The 21,081-nt window shown below is 42.2% G+C and overlaps 1 long non-coding RNA gene across 1 annotated transcript; it reads left to right on the top strand.

Moving 5' to 3' along the window:
* Window positions 1-15,310: 15,310 nt before the first annotated feature.
* On the top strand, window positions 15,311-18,944 carry LOC311294082. The gene is made up of 7 exons (XR_014628010.1): window positions 15,311-15,450; window positions 15,551-15,619; window positions 15,702-15,774; window positions 16,295-16,385; window positions 16,478-16,576; window positions 16,791-16,914; window positions 18,557-18,944. It is a non-coding gene; the product is annotated as an uncharacterized lncRNA (long non-coding RNA).
* Window positions 18,945-21,081: the final 2,137 nt, after the last annotated feature.

The raw sequence follows: 21,081 nt of genomic DNA on the forward strand, positions 1-21,081 counted from the left end.
TTTGAAAACAACAAACAAACACCATCAAATCTCACCTCTGAATAAGCACTTTTAAATGTGTACTCACAGTTCACCGTTTATCAGTTCAGTCACTGAAAAATAAAGGAAAATACCAGTTCGTAGAACGATGAATTAGAGTGCGTTGTCTGGACGTGGGGTGCGTTGCAATAAACTGAAGATCCCGTATTGAAGTGTGCAAGTTCAAAAATACACTCAACTTTGTCTCAACCGTTTCACAGATAAACTGTCTCAAAAAGAAAATTAACTTGCAGATGAATCCAACTGAGATGTCACTTGAATGGCAGGGTAATCTTCACTCTTGAATCAGCGGAAAAGTTATGTCTCTTCATTAAGTGCGTACTGCGTACTAGCTACTACAGCGCCCTTAATCTCACGTGCTCTGACTCGTGCGGGAAACTCGATTACACGTGAACAGTCCCACTGAGCTATTAACTCGACGACACTTTTCGATCAAAACACGAGGAGTGCAAAAAGACATGTAACAACTCTCTGGATGGCAAAAATCAAACGGGGTTTGCACTTTAAACGTACTCACAGCTTCCGTGGTCTTCACAATGTCACTGCGTCATTCTCACAGCCAACATATACCACTGGAACAAAACTGTCTTCTGCAGAATCAAACGTGGGTCACTGTTCACACTTTTACTTGGTGCTGTCGTTCTTTACTCTACTTAAGCCTCGATAATCTTTAATTGAAACAACTTTATCGAACAAGCTTCACAATCGCGACACTGCACTCTCTTCTGTGTCCGTCACACCCTCATAACACGCGCTCTTCTTCGTCTCTCTCCGCTGCATTCACAGCACGCGCAAAAAGTAGACCGCTCGCCAAAATAAGAGTCCCCTAAAAAAATATATATAATCTCCTTTCAAAATAATATACCCGTTACATTCCCCCCTGCTAAACCCTGCCACTCCATTGACATCTCTGGCAGATTCATCTCTGAAACACAAAACAACATGTTAGAAAAACATGACATATAACTTCATATACTTCCCAAAGTTACAGAAGACTCGGAACTCTTATTTTACAATATAGTCACTTCTATACTTCACAGGTAAGATACCCTTGTTTTGCCTCTGAGAGCGTCTAAGCTCAGAAATACTTTCTCTTACAGCTTCTGAGACATTAACATCATCTGAGTCATCTTGTACCGTCAACTCTGATTCAGCTATCACATTCTGATTCTCATCACTGTCACCCTGTCCTACTTCCTGTGACTCCCCTTGATCCACCCTTGTGTGTGCATGGTAAGTGGAGTGTTGTGCAGTTTCTGGAAAGCAGACAATGTCCGACATGTCTGTGTTTGCCTCAGGCTTGTCTCTGATACTGTGCCGGTGTGCACGCGGTGTTGTGGATGACGGGAATGAACAGTGCCGAAGCTGATCTCTGTGTACAACCTTTGTAAGACCCCCCTGCTCTGGTTTGATCGTAAACACAGGTATGTCTGCATGGTTTTGCTTTAACACTATGTATGGTGTGTCTTCCCATTTATCCTGAATTGTATTTCTGCCCCTGTGTTTGTGATTACGCAGAAGCACTCGATCTCCAGGCCTCACAAGAGCTCCAAATGACTTGCGGTCATAAATTCTCTTTCTCTTTCTGGAGGCCTCTTGAGATGCTGCGTTTGCAATCTCCACTGCCGTCTTCAACCTTGCATGATGATCTTTCACCCAATCATCCAGGTTATCAACCTCATCCTCTTCTAGGTCCTTTTCCCCAAGGACATCCATTGGTAAACGTGCATCTCTTCCGAACATTAGATAGAACGGGGAATAACCAGTGGATGAATGCACATTGCTGTTGTAAGCCATTACCAGCTCTGGAAGGTGAGTCTTCCAATCTCTCTTTTTCTCTGGTGGCAAGGTTCTTAACAAATCATGCATGGTACGGTTGAATCTCTCACATTGAGAGTTCCCCTGTGGATGGTATGGGGTGGTACGGCTTTTTCCTATACCATAGACTTTGCAAAGCTCCTTGATCACGTTGGCCTCAAAACACCTGCCCTGGTCCGAGTGCAAGCGAGCCGGACAGCCGTAATAAACAAACCAGTGCTTAAGCAGCGCTTTTGCTGTTGTGTTTGCAGTCTGATTCTTTGTAGGAACAGCAACTGTGAATCTGGTGAACATATCGGTAAGAACAAGCACGTTTTCATACCCTCCAGAAGACTGCTCAAGCTGCGTATAATCCATGGCTAGGACCTCTAATGGAGCTGAAACATTACTGCAGGTCATAGGAGCTCGAAGTCTGGGAAAAACATATTTGGCTAGTGTACATCTCTTGCACTGCTTGATCCAGCATGGAACATCTGCAGACATTGTAGGCCAGTAATAACTTCTGCTCATCCGAGTTACTGTACTTCTCTCTCCAAAATGACCTCCGTGTTCATGTTGTCCCTCATACACTTCACGCTGTAAAGGCTCAGGAACAACCATCTGCCAGATCTCCTCTCCATCCCTCGGGTCCAAGATGCGTCTGAACAGCACTCCCTGACGCAGCTTAAGACGGTCAAATTCTTTGGCAAGCTTCTTCAGTTTTGGCTCCATATCTCTGTGATCCATTCTACTTGGTCTCTTGTTCTCAGATACTGCTTTATAAATGGGGCCGATCACAGGATCGTTCCTCTGTTGCTTTCTTATCTCGCTCCAACTATACCCATTTATTTCTCCTCTTATTGATGCCTGCATTGCGGCTTTACCATCAGGTTGCTCTTGGTTGACCCTTTTGCCTGGCCACAAGCATGCTCTCACTTCATCAGCTCCTAGCCGAATAAAATCCTTCCCATCATCATCCTTCTCTGGTTCCTCCTTGGAGGGAATCCTTGACAGGGCATCGGCATTCGTGTTGTGTCGGCCAGGTTTGTAGCATACTTCAAAGTCGTACTCGGCCAACTGCGCTACCCAGCGCTGCTCAACTGCACCAAGGTTAGCTGAGTAGAGGTACCTTAGTGGGTTATGGTCAGTAATCACCGTAAACTTTGAATACATAAGGTATTCTCTAAATTTTTCAGTGATCGCCCACTTTAATGCAAGCAGCTCCAATTTGAATGCACTATAGTTTTTGTCATTCTTTTCAGAACCTCTTAGCCCTCTGCTTGCATATGCCACAACACGCTCAATCCCTTCCTGTTTCTGGCTGAGGACTGCTCCCAGTCCATGAAGACTTCCATCTGTGGTAAGTATAAAGGGTTCACTGAAGTCGGGATATGCCAGAACTGGTGGTGACGTCAAACACCCTTTCAACTCATCCAATGCAGACTGACATTCTTGGCTCCAAGTAAACGTTCCTGGGTTCTTGCTTGTCTTTCCTCCACTTACCAGTGCATGCAGTGGTTTGGCAATTTGAGCAAACCTTGGGACAAATCTTCGGTAATAGCTCATAAAACCAAGCACTTGCCTGACCTCTCTCACATTTTTAGGAACTGGCCACATATCCAGGGCTTTAACTTTCTCATCATTCACTTTTATGCCCTCTGCAGAGATCTGGTGTCCTAAAAACTTTACTTCGGGCTTTAGAAGAAAGCACTTGCTTGGCTTCAACTTCAGACCATATTGTCTTAGCCGGTTAAAGACAAGTTCTAACCTCTCACAGTGGCTTTCAAAATCTCTGGAGAAGATAATGACATCATCTAGATAGACAAGAAGAACGTCAAAGGCCAAGTCACCAAGCACCACACCCATAAGGCGCTGAAAAGTGGCCGGAGCGTTGCACAGCCCGAACGGCATCCTGGTCCACTCAAACAGCCCAAATGGAGTGGTGACGGCTGTCTTCTCCTGATCCTTCTCACTCACAGCCACCTGGAAATACCCAGCAGTCAAATCCAGTGTAGAGAACAGCTTGGCGTTGCCCAACGCATCCAAGGACTCGTCCACCCGTGGAAGCGGATATGCATCCTTATACGTTACTTCGTTCAGCTTTCGATAATCGCAGCAGAAACGCACACTGCCATCTTTCTTCATAACAATAACTGTGGGTGATGCCCAGGGGCTACTGCTTTCTTTAAGGACTCCCTGGGACACCAGACCTTGGACATGCCTTTTGACCTCTTGGAATATCTGCGGTGGTACTCTACGATGTCGCTGCTTTATTGGTGGCGATTCACCTGTCGGAATATTGTGCACCACAGCCGTGGTGTAGCCATAATCTTGGTCATCCTTGGAGAAAACATCTCTGTGCTGTGATAGCAACTCAATGAGCCTTTCACATTGTTCTGGTGTGAGTCCTTCATAGTTCACTTCAACAGGAACTGGTAGTGGCGTGAGTGAGTTTTTATCAGCTTGAACTTTGTCTTGCACCAACTCTTTGACATGAAGTACTCCATCATCTTCCTCAAATTCAAGCACGTCCTTTGTGATTACTTCCTTCGGCTTATAAACAGAAGCAACTCTGGATCTGGGAACAAGTCTAACAGCCTTTCCACTCAAGTTCACTACGCGCACAGGGACCTTTCCATCCTCTGTTTTAGCAAGAACGTGAGCCACTAAGAGTCCGTTTGGCAAACTTGCTCCAACGACTGGCTCAACTAGCACATGACTATTCACCCTAGGCGACACTCCACAGCGGCCTTCCAGCACCTTCTCACAGCGGGGAGGAATAGTGACAGCCTGTCTTCCGGCAATCTTGACATACCCAATCCTTCCATCAGACCCTAGATGTCCTGCTTCTTTCTCAACTTTAGCAAGCACTCTCCGGACCTGGGCTTCATCTCGCCTATTATACTTGTCAATCTTCTCCATCCCCTCAGCTGAGATAAACAAGGACTGAACTTCACTGAGTACATTCATCCCGATGATCCCAGACACCCCTTTCATTTCCTTCACATCAGGACTTGTGTCAGTCAGAACGAATATACACTTTCCAGGAAATACTTTTCCCAGACATTCTACATCAGCCTGCAAGCATCCCAAGACAGGAATGTCCAGTCCATTGGCCGCTGTAAGCTTAACCCAGCACGCAGAGGATAACTTCAACTTCTGCTCCCCAAAGTGCTGTCTGAAGTGTGACTCGGATATGGTGGACACCTCTGACCCTGTATCTAAGAGGCACTTGGTTTTGACACCTGCTATCTTCACCTCGATGGCCAAGCAATCCCCAAAAGCACTGTCCTTCAGTTTTTTAGCAGTCTCGTCAGCCAACCATTCAGCTGTGTGGCATCTAATCAATGACGGCCCTGGGCCTTTCTGCACTGCACCTCCAGTTTCTGTCTCGGTAGCCTCAACTGACTCCACTGTATGCTGTGGTGGAACTGGTCCCCTTCTTAACTTGCCACCTTGCGGACAATAGCGACTGGTATGTCCGGGTTCACCACATGAATAACAAATATAACGTCCTTCACTGTCTTTTAAAGGTTGACTCTTTGGACGGCTTTGCTGTGGTTTATTTCTCTCTTTCCCATGGACTGCTTGATATAGTTCCTCTTGACGAGCAGCTATTTTCTGGATCGCCTCATGCAGTTTCTCCAATGACAGAGCAGAAGGAGCATCCTGTGCTGCAGCAGCATTCACTACCCCTCTGGCACGGGTACTGGGCCTGGCATTACTAGAAGGCTGTGCTTCCTCCTCTTCTGACCGACCAGGTAATTGCCGCTTGCATCAACTCCACGAAACTCAATTCTGGCTCAGCCTTAATTCTGCGCTTCATCTCTCGACGCAAGAAGTCATCTTTTAGGCCTAACACCAGTTGCTCTTTCAGAACATTTTCAGCATCTGCCACTCTAGCTGGCTCTCGGCGCTGAACACGATTAAGTCTTTCCCGAAGGTCATAAGCATAGGAGCGTATTGTTTCTCCTGCATTCTGAGCACGGTCATAGAAGTCTTTCAGCCTTGTACCAATGGGCACTTTATCTCCATAGGTGTCAAGGAGAACGGTGAAGATGTTGTCAACAGACTCCTCTTTCCCATCCATCATGAACTTCACTGTGGCTTTGGCCTCATCCTTTAGGTGCTGTTTCACCAGCTCAACACGATCCTCAGTGGGCACCCTCATGACTTGAAATGCAGACTTCATCGATGCTACCCATTCTTCAACACTCAGCTCTCCTGGTTTTGCCATGCAACCAGTGAAATCAGGGAGCTTCCGGTCTCGAGGGATATAAATGGCAGCTGGGGTCGTTTGTGCAGAGGTTTGGCTCTCAATTACCACCTTGGCTAAGGATAGGGCTTCTCTCTGCTCTGCCCTGGCTTGGTCAAGTGCCCCTGCCTGCTCAGCAAACCTCCTCTGCATCTCTGCCATCTCTCTTTTTAGTTCCTCCAGCTCAGACATCTTACTTACTTGACAAAAACTACTTATGGGCCTGGAGACTTGTGACTACTTAAATGTGCCTAATTCGATCCTGTTCGTGACGCCACTTTTGTAACGGGGTATTTTACCCGTTGTGTGGGGAAATGGATTATGGCTGCTCTGGAAGTTTGGACAACGAAAGGATCTTGGTCCTCGCTCCCCAAACGTTTTAGCCTCGTTACACGCTAATGTGTGTATGTGGTTTCTTACTTTATTGTGTGAGAAATCTAAAGATTGACAAGGGTAGGCTTCAGGTACGATAATGTCACACGGTGGCTTCCTGAAGAGAAATTGCATATGTTAGATCACAGTGTGTTATGCTCCTCCCTCCCCAGATCTAATAAAGTAAGTGAGACTTCCCCACTCCCTAGCAGCTCTCAATGAAAAGATACACTGTAAATAAGTGCAAAAACAATTAAAACAATTTATTCTTTTAGATTTCTTTTCCTTATGATTGGTTATGTCTTCTGTCTAAATAAAGAATGAAATAAAATAATTTACAGTCTTTGTGTTGTCTTTTGAATTCACACCAACACTTTCAATACTGAAATTGAAAAAAACTCTTTTCACTTGTGGTAAACAAATACCTTATGCAACTTCAAAATGAGATAATTTTCAATGTGTCAATTTGTATACCCACAAATTACTACCTTTTTCAAAAGATCACCTTCAAACAATCACATTTGAAAACAACAAACAAACACCATCAAATCTCACCTCTGAATAAGCACTTTTAAATGTGTACTCACAGTTCACCGTTTATCAGTCCAGTCACTGAAAAATAAAGGAAAATACCAGTTCGTAGAACGATGAATTAGAGTGCGTTGTCTGGACGTGGGGTGCGTTGCAATAAACTGAAGATCCCGTATTGAAGTGTGCAAGTTCAAAAATACACTCAACTTTGTCTCAACCGTTTCACAGATAAACTGTCTCAAAAAGAAAATTAACTTGCAGATGAATCCAACTGAGATGTCACTTGAATGGCAGGGTAATCTTCACTCTTGAATCAGCGGAAAAGTTATGTCTCTTCATTAAGTGCGTACTGCGTACTAGCTACTACAGCGCCCTTAATCTCACGTGCTCTGACTCGTGCGGGAAACTCGATTACACGTGAACAGTCCCACTGAGCTATTAACTCGACGACACTTTTCGATCAAAACACGAGGAGTGCAAAAAAACTGCAAAAAGACATGTAACAACTCTCTGGATGGCAAAAATCAAACGGGGTTTGCACTTTAAACGTACTCACAGCTTCCGTGGTCTTCACAATGTCACTGCGTCATTCTCACAGCCAACATATACCACTGGAACAAAACTGTCTTCTGCAGAATCAAACGTGGGTCACTGTTCACACTTTTACTTGGTGCTGTCGTTCTTTACTCTACTTAAGCCTCGATAATCTTTAATTGAAACAACTTTATCGAACAAGCTTCACAATCGCGACACTGCACTCTCTTCTGTGTCCGTCACACCCTCATAACACGCGCTCTTCTTCGTCTCTCTCCGCTGCATTCACAGCACGCGCAAAAAGTAGACCGCTCGCCAAAATAAGAGTCCCCTAAAAAAATATATATAATCTCCTTTCAAAATAATATACCCGTTACAAATAAACAAATGTGTTGTGTAGTGTTTTGTTCTCTTTAATTTTCACATATAAATGTAAAAAGTAAATAAATATGACAAGCAAGTGTTTTTATTATATATATTTTTTAATCAAATAACGCAATAAACGTGAAAAATACATACATACAATTGTTACATACAATTCATACAGCCAAGAAAAGGAAATATTAAAGATGGGTAGGTAATGTTTATGACAAATTGTCTGAGCTCTCTGGCGCGTGATAATTATGTCAGCGTCCGAATTCTTTGCTGATGTAGTGCACTCAACTGCCATTCATTATGTAGGGATTAGTGAACGAGTGAGCGGTTTCAGACACAGCTAAGGAAGTATCAGCAAAAGATTAATAGATTTCTAGCCCTTGCATTAGCTTTACTACTAGATATATTTATGGAGATGGAAAATAATAAGGCGCCCTGTACAGCTATGATCAGCTGTTCGGCCGAGCATTCAATGTTGTTACGCTGCAAGCTGATGGTTCGTTGCTGCCGCGCTCTATCACTCGCACACCATAAAGAGCAAATTGTTTTTTAATGTTTCAATTTCGTGATTAAAATGACATAATTTGGAAGCGGATAATTTCTTCACAAACAGCTCATTATGACTCAATGTTAGAATGCTGCACCTACACTCGATAGTGTGAATAAGATCAGCGCAACGCAGACCACTGCATTGACAGGGTAAAACATATGATCTGTCTACGGCCAGGGCTCAGCGGAAGACAGAAAATGCCGGTCCAGCGCTGATTGAGGAATTAAATTCAAAAATAAAAGACAGTTTTATATCTTTTTTCTCGCATCTCGCATCTATCCACTACCTGCTAACGTTAGTGCACTGCACCCGAGCAAGCACACTTTGCAGTTCCTCCGGAAATGCATTTTTCTAGTTAACTAATGTGGTTCTTTTGCAGCATTAACGTTACCCATTTTGTGTGAATGACATCTTTTCTTTCATTAAAAAGTGTAATGACATTAATGCAAAGGTGAATATCTTGCCCATTCTTATGCATAACAGCTTAAAGACAAGGCATAATAATCTTTTAGGGTTGTGTATACCCCACTGGCGAAGAATTTGTGACTTTCACAAAATCTTGCACTGACACATTTAAGTCTTATTAAAAAAAATGTAGGTATACAGAGATGATATAAGGGCAATAAGAGTAAAATGCTCACCTCTAAAATTCTCTGTCAGCTCAGACAGCTGCCACTCAGTTAGCTTATCAGCGACAAAACTGTCCATTCAAAATGACCTGGAGAAAACATAGCAATATAGAGGGTAGCAACAATTTGAAGACTTGACCCGCTTCTTTAACTCTCACTACTTAAGCCAGTAGAGCACTGTATAATATGTTAAGCATGGCGCAGCTGGAAAACATAACTCAACTATTGTGTTGCCTCGTCGCTCTGTAGCCGCGGCAATGGGGCTCGCACACCGGACGAGAAGCGTCGCGTCGACGGTCTAGGACAACTCGAGGTATCGCTCACCGGACGTGCAGTCTCTCAAGGGGCTCGCACACCGGACGCGAAGCGCAGTGCCGCGTCTTTAAAAATTCGAACACATTATTCTCTATGAGTGTAGCCTACACACACCGGCGGCGCCGCGGCGCCATCCGGCGTCTGTCCGCGACACCCAGCAACGGCTCAGGACCGTGTTCAAAATCGCGTCCGGTGTGTGATAACCTTACCTCGAGTTGTCCTAGATGTTGTCGTGATAGCCGCGGCTACATGCCAACCACAGAATTACCACGGCTAACGCTAGTCTCAACGTATTTTTTTTTTAGCAAATGGTGCTAAACTAGCAACAGGGACATGGACACAGAAAGGTTTACATTACATCAACACTGAAAATACTCTCTTACCTTGAATATAGATGAAGTTGCACCGATGAAGCACAGGCCAAAACGGATCGAGCGCGAAAGCGACGGTTATGTCAAACGACTGTTGTGAGAAAATTTCAGAACAACTGCGGGCGGGCGGGCGAGAGAGAGAGAAAGCCAACCCAACCCTATAACCCAGAACATGGGTTACTCTTTGAAAAATAACCCAGATACCCAAACAACCCATGAATTGGGTCAAAATATTAGCCCTATAACCCAGAAAATGGTTACTCTCTGAAAAAATAATCCATAATTTTAACCCAACACAAATAACCCAGAAAATGGGTTGAAGAAATAACCCAGGAGTTTTTAGAGTGTAAAAACGCTTTGGTGGACACACGGCCTAAGAGGCCATGGCACAGGGGCCCGAGGAAGAGGAGTTTGTATGCGTGGTGGAGGAGCTGCAGCAGCAAGAGGACAAAATCGAGCTCAAGTTTCAAATGAAATTCGGGCAACAATTATTGACCATGTCATCAATCATGGCTTGACCCTTTGACAAAGGGTCCAGCCCATTCTGAGTCGGAGCACTGTGGCATCTATTGTCAGTCTTTTTCGGAATGAGAACAGGTAATTCACAGTGTTACTGTAATGTATACCACTGTGTATTTCAGCTTTACTGCATTGCCCTGTTAGCAGAACAAACTGTGTCTACAGTAATGCATATGTTTTATCAATCCCATTTATGTGACTGTCATACAGTAATGTCAATTTTTTTTGTATACAATTCATTTATTGAATTTTCCACAAACACGGAGACAAACACTAATAATAAAAAAAAAAGAAAAAAAAAAAAGAAAAATACAGGTTTAGTACAGTATATAATATATTATGACAGAACTGAATGTAATAATACAGACATACAGTGGGTACGGAAAGTATTCAGACCCCCTTAAATTTTTCACTCTTTGTTATATTGCAGCCATTTGCTAAAATCATTTAAGTTTATTATTTTCCTCATTATTCTGCACACACAGCACCCCATATTGACAGAAAAACACAGAATTGTTGACATTTTTGCACATTTATTAAAAAAGAAAAACTGAAATATCACATGGTCCTAAGTATTCAGACCCTTTGCTCAGTATTTAGTAGAAGCACCCTTTTGATCTAATACAGCCATGAGTCTTTTGGGGAAAGATGCAACAAGTTTTTCACACCTGGATTTGGGTATCCTCTGCCATTCCTCCTTGCAGATCCTCTCCAGTTCTGTCAGGTTGGATGGTAAACGTTGGTGGACAGCCATTTTCAGGTCTCTCCAGAGATGCTCAATTGGGTTTAAGTCAGGGCTCTGGCTGGGCCATTCAAGAACAGTCACGGAGTTGTTGTGAAGCCACTCCTTTGTTATTTTAGCTGTGCTTAGGGTCATTGTCTTGTTGGAAGGTGAACCTTCGGCCCAGTCTGAGGTCCAGAGCACTCTGGAGAAGGTTTTCGTCCAGGATATCCCTGTACTTGGCCGCATTCATCTTTCCCTCGATTGCAACCAGTTGTCCTGTCCCTGCAGCTGAAAAACACCCCCACAGCATGATGCTGCCACCACCATGCTTCACTGTTGAGACTGTATTGGACAGGTGATGAGCAGTGCCTGGTTTTCTCCACACATACCGCTTAGAATTAAGGCCAAAAAGTTCTATCTTGGTCTCATCAGACCATAGAATCTTATTTATCACCATCTTGGAGTCCTTCAGGTGTGCTTTCATGTGTCTTGCACTGAGGAGAGGCTTCCGTCGGGCCACTCTGCCATAAAGCCCCGACTGGTGGATGGCTGCAGTGATGGTTGACTTACTACAACTTTCTCCCATCTCCCGACAGCATCTCTGGATCTCAGCCACAGTGATCTTTGGGTTCTTCTTTACCTCTCTCACCAAGGCTCTTCTCCCCCGATAGCTCACTTTGGCCGGACGGCCAGCTCTAGGAAGGGTTCTGGTCGTCCCAAACGTCTTCCATTTAAGGATTATGGAGGCTACTGTGCTCTTAGGAACCTTAAGTGCAGCAGACATTTTTTTGTAACCTTGGCCAGATCTGTGCCTTGCCACAATTCTGTCTCTGAGCTCTTCAGGCAGTTCCTTTGACCTCATGATTCTCATTTGCTCTGACATGCACTGTGAGCTGTAAGGTCTTATATAGACAGGTGTGTGGCTTTCCTAATCAAGTCCAATCAGTATAATCAAACACAGCTGGACTCAAATGAAGGTGTAGAACCATCTCAAGCATGATCAGAAGAAATGGACAGCACCTGAGTTAAATATATGAGTGTCACAGCAAAGGGTCTGAATACTTAGGACCATGTGATATTTCAGTTTTTCTTTTTTAATAAATGTGCAAAAATGTCAACAATTCTGTGTTTTTCTGTCAATGTGGGGTGCTGTGTGTACAATAATGAGAAAAAAAAAAAGAACTTAAATGATTTTAGCAAATGGCTGCAATATAACAAAGAGTGAAAAATTTAAGGGGGTCTGAATACTTTCCGTACCCACTGTACTTCTCGCTGGCAACAACCTTTCCATAACTAGCTTACTACTTGTTTGATAGTGTAAGCCCGCCTGGATCGGTCCAAAGGTGGCATCCGATAGAACGGGTGAAGGTCTCTGCTTGTTACTGTCTTTCCGTGCAGCAAAGTAATTTAATTCCATTTAAGCTTTTATCTGACTCCATTTTATAACGACCTAAAATTTAGGTTAGATTGTCAATTAGTTATTGGTCAATCATGTAATAGTTTAGCAGCACATTTGATAATTCTTTTCAACTCTTTACTTATATTTTACCCGTTCATATTAGGAAGCTATGTCGCTCAGAGGTCCTCACGCTTAACGCGGGTCTCACGTTCACAAGCTCGTCAGTTTTCCTCACCAAGCAGAGGTAATTGCTATATACCTGAGATTGGTCGCATTCACGCTTACACAATCAAAGATACTTTGGTATAGCCCCCATGGAACTGCATACACTTGAATTTAACGTAACATTTACTTCAGTGGAGGTATGGTCACTACTACGGATAAGTCAACCAACTTTACTTCTCTTATAATAGCTTTAGATTGGCCATGCCTTGGTTTCCCATGTACACTTATCTAAAGTAACATTAAATTAAAACAGAGGTAAGACACCCGGATTTAGGTTGGTCAAGCAGCACGTTTGCTGCCCTAAACGGAAATTCACTTCTTGTCTTTGCAAACCATGTCATAATTCTGCCTTCTAGTCTTTGATTTTCCCTGGTCTTGAGGCAGGATCATGACAGACCCATGTTTTATGTTCACACACGGCCTTTTGTTGGGCCATGTGCTTGTGTTGTCTCGTTCCTCGCCCGGCCCCCTTGTTATCCTCGTTTAGTCATTATTGCTTTACCCTTGTCACCTGTTTCCCTCATTAGTTTCTCCCTATTTAATCCCCTCATGTTTGCTGTCCTGTGTTGGTTGATTGTCAAACATTGTGTGTTGATCTCTGTGACAGTCCTGTGAGTACTTTGTCTGAATCCTGTTAAATGAGAAAAGTGAGTTTGTTTTGCTGTTTGTTGCCTGTCAAGTCATCGTCAAGTCAAAGTCTAGTCTTCATTTATCTTCTTGTTTAAGTCAAGGCGTACTTGCCACCAGTCCTGTTTTGCCCCCTCATGGGTTTTGTTTTCTGTTTGTGTAGAAATAAACCTTGAGTGTCAGCATATCGTCTGCGTTTGGGTTCATCTCTCTTCACCACCTCCATTCCCGTGACAAACCAAGTACACTTGAATTAGTGTCAAATATTAGTCTTCACTAATCTGACGCAAAACTTGCGGTAACATACAGATCTGTTTAATCTTCTTGGGAAAATGATTTCAGAGTCAGTCTGAATAAATCAAATGTAAGAATTTATTATGTCAGGTAAATGTATCATGCCAAATTCATAATCAGTTCAAAGATAATAAATAGAAAACATCAAATGCATGCTGGAATATAGAGAGAAGATGCGAACCTGACATTATAAAATACATGATTCGAAGTGTTTTGCATACACTCAGCATCACAGGCTAATTTCAATTACAAATCGCCCCGAGCCTCTTGTTGCAATTCATTATATACCCAGACCAAGACAGAAACTTCTTTCACATGGAAACATTTGCTAACAATGGGAATTTGCATTCAGAGTTTACACCTTTTGAGAGCAGGAGGCCATTTGCCTGGAAGATGCAACCTCCTCTGTGTGCAAGCTATCTCTAAACTCTTAAAAACTTTATTAATTTTTGTTTTACTTCTTTGGGAATGAGACATTTGTATCAGTTGCACTGAGACATTTCAAATGATACCAAACATGTATAATTACTCATTGTACACATTTAACATTGCATAGGTTTTTAGTGAGTTTTAGGTGAGGAGGAGAAGAGTGGGAGCAGGGGGAGATGATGCGACTGTAAAAGTGAGGTGTGAGCTGCACTGTGTGGTGCATCTCGGATGTTGCTGTTACATATGCAAGAGAGAGTTCAAATGTTAATTCTCAGGAGAGCCTTTTGCTTTCTCGCGTGGTAGCCCAGACTTACTGGCACCCGCCTTACAATAGGTTGTCTTGATGACACCCAGATCAGTACAACCATCCCTTGTCTTTGCTCATAAATACTTTCCATATACACAGTGTAACAATTTCCCTTACACTATCAAAGCAAGAGAAAAGTACTGCACGCAAAACATAAGGAAACGGGCGGATCTGATACCTACTGATATAAATAAAGCCAGTAACAGCTTACTTTTGTTAAATAAACACTGAAGAAAAATATATAGAATAAGATCTACATATATGTAGACTTGAATTAATTATATATTAACGAAAAAAACAATGAAACACAAGTTCAACCCAGTGTATTGAGAGATATATCACATTATAATACCCAGACGGGCAGCAACATGCGCTTATTTCACAGCTGGAGGCACGGCCGCACTCCGACACAGCAAACAAACATTCTCAAATTATCCACACACATTTAACCCTCAGAACCCCAATGTCCCAATGTCCCGGCCAGCAGACCGAATGTTCATTCAGGCGACATATATTGTCCATACGGAACTACAATGTCCTCCACGAGAAGAAAAAAACACAAAACAAAAATATAAGGCGAAGCGTGGCGAGAAGCCGCAGTCAATATCCCCCGTGGACTTACGCAATCTCGTCACAGTCTGTTTAGCCGATGGGAAGCTGCACTGTAACGGATTTCTGTAATTTGAACAGTATTTTACTGTAATATGTACAGTAAGATACTGTAAAATATGTATACAGTATGTTACTGTAAACAGCAAAGGATTATGGGAAAATATAGGGTCACTACTGTAATTCTTCACTACTGTAAATCAATTTACAGTAGTGAACTTGCCCGCGAAAAACTGACCAATGGCAAGAGGGATTTCTTTTCAAGTGTTTTTTTTTTGAGGGGTGAAGTGGCAGTTAATGCACGGACAAAATATCATGTAACTCACCAAAAAGGTTAGTATATAATTTCTATTTTATGTAAAACAAACATTTTCAAATGTTTTTACTTATGTTAACAGCAAACTAACATGATGTATCGTTTTGTTTTCGTCTGAATGGTTTTAGTGCCTTTTTTTCCTGACTGTCGTCAGAATGGTTTTTTGGTGCCTTTATTACTGTCTTTTTTCCTGACTGTCGGCCGGGTCGCTGTCACGGTGATAATATTAACTGGTGAGTAAGTTAAGTTCACCTATATTAGCCGAAATATTCTTTAGTTAAAACTATAAAAAATAATGGTTGTGTGTTCCTCTGCCTCTTTAACGCACGTTAGCTCATCAGGCGGGCGGAGTCGTCGGTAACGTTAACCGAGCTAACAGCGAACTCAACGTGAAATACTGAGGTAAAGTGAGATAGACGAAACCCTTGTTAAAGTGCGGGTTTTAAACAATATTTTCACGTAGGCCTATATGATTTATTTTCAGGTTTGTGATCTGGATAATGCCATCTGCAACGATGGAGTGTGTTGGAGCCTTTTCATTGTGATAACATCAACTGGTATGTAACGTTATGGTCAACTTCACCTAAATTAGCCGAAGTAAACTTATTAAACAGAGAAGCATAATAACTTTGGTATGTTCTGTCTCCTCTTTCACAACTTTTTGGCAGATGTACAACGTAAATACTGAGTAAAACTAAGTTAAAGGGATAACATAGTACACCTTAAACAGAAAATTATGTATGTCATCATTTACTCGCCCACAACGTGTTCTAAACCTGCATGAAGTTCTTTCGTCTGAACATAAAATAAGATATTTTGAATAATGTTGGTAAATAGTGGCTGGTCCGCATGGACTTCTATAATAGAAAAAATACTTTGGATGTCAATGGGGACCAGTAACTGTTTGGTTGCTCATGTTCTTTAAAATATCTTCTTTTGTATACAGCACATTACATAATTTAATGGAAGTTATGAACAAGTTGAGGGTGAGTAAATGGTGACAGAATTTACAATTTTGAGTAAACTAACCCTTTATCCAACACCATTGTTAATTTCATCTTTTGTTTTATTTTCAAGTTTGTGGTCTGAATTATGTCGTCTGAAATGTCGGAGGTGTATTTTGGAGTCTTTTTTGTGATTGCCTTCGTAATGGTGATAACATCTACAGGTGAGTAAGATGACATCAACTAAATTAGCTGAAGTATGCATTAGTTAAGCAGGCAAACATGTTCTTTTCTGTTCTTTATTTTGAATTTGCAGCGGCCATTCCCTCTGGACTGTACATCACTGCTGACGCTCTCCACTAATACACAGAACGGGTTGACGTTGGAGGAGGAAGAGGAGAAGGAGGAGGAAAGGGTTAGCAATATACCATCAATATAGCAAAGTTTTGCTAACTAATATTTTTAATGTTGTTTAATTGATTAAAAACTATAAACACCATACAACATTATATCTTACCTCATCTTCACCCCACATGTTATTGTTGTTAGTAATAAGTTCTGTTATTGTATTTTAGTTTTTTTCTGTAAACTATAACACTAAAAGTCTGCTGTGACTTTGTCTGTTTCAGGAGAGTCTGTTCTCAAAGCAAAAACATGGATGCTGACAATGAAGGGCAGAATCATCATCCAGTTACAACTGCTAACAGACGACTCTTCAGCATTAGCTGTCTATTTTGTCGAATGCAGAATCAGGTAAACCAATATATATATATATATATATATATATATATATATATATATATATATATATATATATATATATATTTTACATTACATTACATTTACATGCATGCATTTGGAAGTCACTTTTATCCAAAGCAACTTACATTGTATTAAGTTTAATTTAAATTATCCATTCCCTGGAAATCTAAGCTACAGGAATGTATTGAAAAAGAATGAAGCTTTAATGATTTTAATGTAATGTATTATGGGGTAATACCATCCCTGTAGGTTAGGGGTGGAAATTGGCAAAAATTTGATGATTCGATAGTATTGTGATATTTGGGCCACAATTCAATATTATTGCGCTTCCTAACATTGCGATACAGCAAGTATTGCGATTCGATTCTGCGATATATTGCGATTCATGTCCCTCATATTATTCAAAGACATTACAAAAAATAAGACTGCTCAACTCACTTCAAATGTCACATTAAATCTGTGAACATCTTCTACACATTTACTGGAGGCTAGTGCAAAAACTTTGTCCTTGAACATTCAGGACACAGGACCTTATTACAGAACGTAATTATATGAACGCGTCACCACCGCATTAGCACCAAAAACATGGAGATTTTATTTTAGAGAATAATTACACAACCTATTCGATATACTATAATTCTATAATTAAATAAACTAATCGAATATCCAAAAATTGTGACTCATCCCTGCATGTAATACTTTGTTTTTTTTCCCAAAATCTTCACTTACGTCTCGATTTTCGAAGGGGATTATAAACGTTTCTTCCTTGGTTCGCTTTTATTTAGGCCTATTACATTCACATTCTTTACTCTGGTAAAGTAGAAAAACGTTGTAGGACAGATAGCCTACATTTTTACTTGCACGTCAGATTCATTTCAACACAGTTTTTGCTTGTTATTAGACATGTACGGCGCGTCAAGTTTATTTGATTTTTAGTTTCGCTCTCTTTGGCAGCGCAATTTCAAACATAGCTTAAATGTCTTGCCCTTGTGGAAGATTAAATTCACTTTTCATACCTTTTACAACAAGTAGAAAACATGAAGATATCAGAAAATAGATCGATGGTCTCTTTCCTCCTCGTGTCATCCCTCTCAAAGCACAGAGCGGTATGGCTTCATGTGGAATCACGTGTCTTTGTGTGGAAGTATTAAACGAAAGTTTTTTTTTTTATTTTTTTATAGATTTAACTTTTCTATTATGTAAGTTTCTAATATTTACTGATATGTATTTGAATGCTTTACAGGCTTTGTGTTGCTTCTTTGACGGAATTGCTCAAATAAAGACTTTTTTGCTCGAATAAACTAAAAAATTTGTATTTCAATTTTCATAACCCCCCAACCACTGCAGGTAGTTGGTCCATTACCACTGCAGTGGTCAAAAAAACTGCCACCGTCACAGCCTTATAACCTATATTGGAATACTTTGCGCTACTGTATCAATATAATTGCGTGCGCAAAATATCGCGACACTGAACAGAATCGATTTTTCCCCCACCACTACTGTAGGTGGATTCAGAATCAGAGTAGTGCTTTTATTAACGCCAAAGTACATGCAGCATCAAGTTTGAGGGTTAGGGAAAATTCTGCCAACCGGTCTGAAATTTTTTTATATTTTTCCCTGCTTGTGTTTGCAGGTTCATTCTGAGAGTCAACCCTGATGGCACCAAACACCAAAGGCACAGATCAGATGGAAATCTGGAAAGGTCCAAAGAAAAGCATCAGCCTGAAACCCTCAGTGTTTCTCATCAGAGAGCTTGTCAACTTTGACTGGCAAAATTACTGAAATGTAACAACACAACACTGACTTTGACTGTATTTTATTGTTTTAAGGCCTGTTTTGCTTTTCAGTGTGTGTACGTTTTTGCCATGCTACAGATACAAATGGTCACCAGGAGATTAATTCTATGGACTTTGGAGATGTTGCCTTTTTTTTTCTTCAGCTTGTGGCTCCTAAAGATCAAGATTTGTAATTTGTACTTCTAAAACAAAATGTTCAACGATTAAAAAGAATATTATAAGGACAAATGTTTGTGAGTTATTGTGATTTTTTTGGGGGGTGGGGTAAACATAAATTAAAAAAAGAAAATTTAAATGATGAAAAAAAAAAAAAAAAAAAAAAAAAAAAAACAATACTAATACTGTAAATGAAAATACGGTAATAATACTGTAAATGCAATTACAGTAAATGGTACAGTATACTGTAAGTGAAAATACAGTACTAATACTGTAAAACATTTTACAGTAACTTACTGGCATCCAGCTGCCAGTAAGTTACTGTAAAATTTACAGCAACCTCTTTACAGTGTGTGGTAGTCCAGAAAACGTACTCGGTTACTAACGTAACCTCGGTTCTCTCTAGAGAGAGGAACGAGTACTGCGTAGAATACGCTAGGGGAAAATCCTTTTCCACGAGAATACTGAAGCCCAAAAAATTATCCTTAATTTTGTATTAATGTAAAACGCGTTGCGGCAGCATACAGACATAGGCGAGGCAGCTCGCGCGCCTATTGGCTGGTCTGCTGGCAACTGCTTAAGCCTATCGAGCGAGACCTAGAGTGACGTCAGACCCAATGAGGGCGCTTTGCGCCCTCTGCGTCACGTCCCGCCGAAACGGGCGTGGCTTAGGTCTATAAATACCGCTCGCAGGCTTGATATCTCTGGTTTTTCATAGTCGAAGCAACCAGAGCGCGTGCATGCACGGCAGGATACGCAGTACTCGTTCCTCTCTCTAGAGAGAACCGAGGTTACGTTAGTAACCGAGTACGTTCTCTTACGAGAGATACTCTCGTACTGCGTAGAATACGCTAGGGGAACCTACTGTAAAACGCCGTGCGTGCTGGGATCTGATACTATAGACTCAAGGGCGACAGCCCGGAGTTCATACAGTACACAATCACCCAGGGGACTCACAGGGAATCCTGGAAGAGGAGGGGCTTAGCCATTATCTTCCTACATGGCAGCATAGAGCAGCACTGCAATACTCAATAGCTGCATAACTGACAGTGTCAGTGTATGAGATTTGGCCGCACTAGACCGACAGTAGTCTGGCCTGTAGTGCGGGAACCTCTAGGTTGTAAAACCTTATAAATGTAGACGGAGAGGCCCAGCCTGCCGCCATACAAATATCTTGCAAGGCAATCCCACTTGACCAGGCCCACGATGAAGCCATGCTTCTCGTGGAGTGCGCCCTGACACCCAGTGGGCACTGCATGCCCCTGGTTGTGTAAGCTAGCGCTATTGCGTCCACTATCCATCTGGATAGGGTTTGTTTCGAAGCGGCTAGTCCCTTAGAACGCCCGCTGAATGAAACAAAGAGCTGCTCTGTCTGTCTGAAAACAGACGAGCGAGACACATAAGCTCTTAATGCCCTGACTGGGCAAAGGGAGCTTTCGTCCATGTTCCCTTCAGTGACCGGCAGGGCAGACAGGGAGATGACCTGTGCTCTGAACGGTGTATTGAGGGATTTAGGAACATAACCGTGCTTAGGTTTGAGTATAACTCTAGAGTCATTAGGCCCAAATTCCATGCACGTCGCGCTTACTGAGAGCGCGTGTAAGTCCCCTATGCGCTTCACTGAAGCGAGAGCCAGAAGAAACGCCGTCTTGAAAGACAGGTGTTTAAGATCAATCTTCTGCAAGGGCTCAAATGGATGACCTTTCATGGCTTCCAGTATCGTAGAAAGGTCCCATATAGGGACTGTGGGAGGTCTGGGAGGATTCAGTCTCTTAGCTCCTCTAAGGAAGCTAATGACTAAATCGTTCCTTCCAATAGACTGGCCAAGCGTGGTCGAAGAGAACACTGCTATGGCTGCCACATAGACTTTGAGCGTGGAAGGGGACCTGCCCTTATCCAACAGCTCCTGTAGGAAGGAGAGAACCTCCGTCACACCGCAATGTAGGGGTGACACACCACGAGCTGTGCACCAGCCAGAAAACACCGACCATTTGGAGGCATAGAGACGTCGCGTAGACGGAGCTCTAGCCTGCGTGATAGTGTTTAACACTCCCTGTGGGAGGTCAGCGGGTACCCGTTGATGGCCCACACATGAAGGGACCACAGCTCTGGGTGAGGATGCCAGATCGAGCCATTGGCTTGAGAGAGGAGATCCCTCCTCAGAGGCACTGGCCACGGGGCGGTGCTTGCTAACTGCATCACAATT

This window comes from Rutilus rutilus, assembly GCF_951802725.1.
Source record: "Rutilus rutilus genome assembly, chromosome: 7".
Taxonomy (NCBI): domain Eukaryota; kingdom Metazoa; phylum Chordata; class Actinopteri; order Cypriniformes; family Leuciscidae; genus Rutilus; species Rutilus rutilus.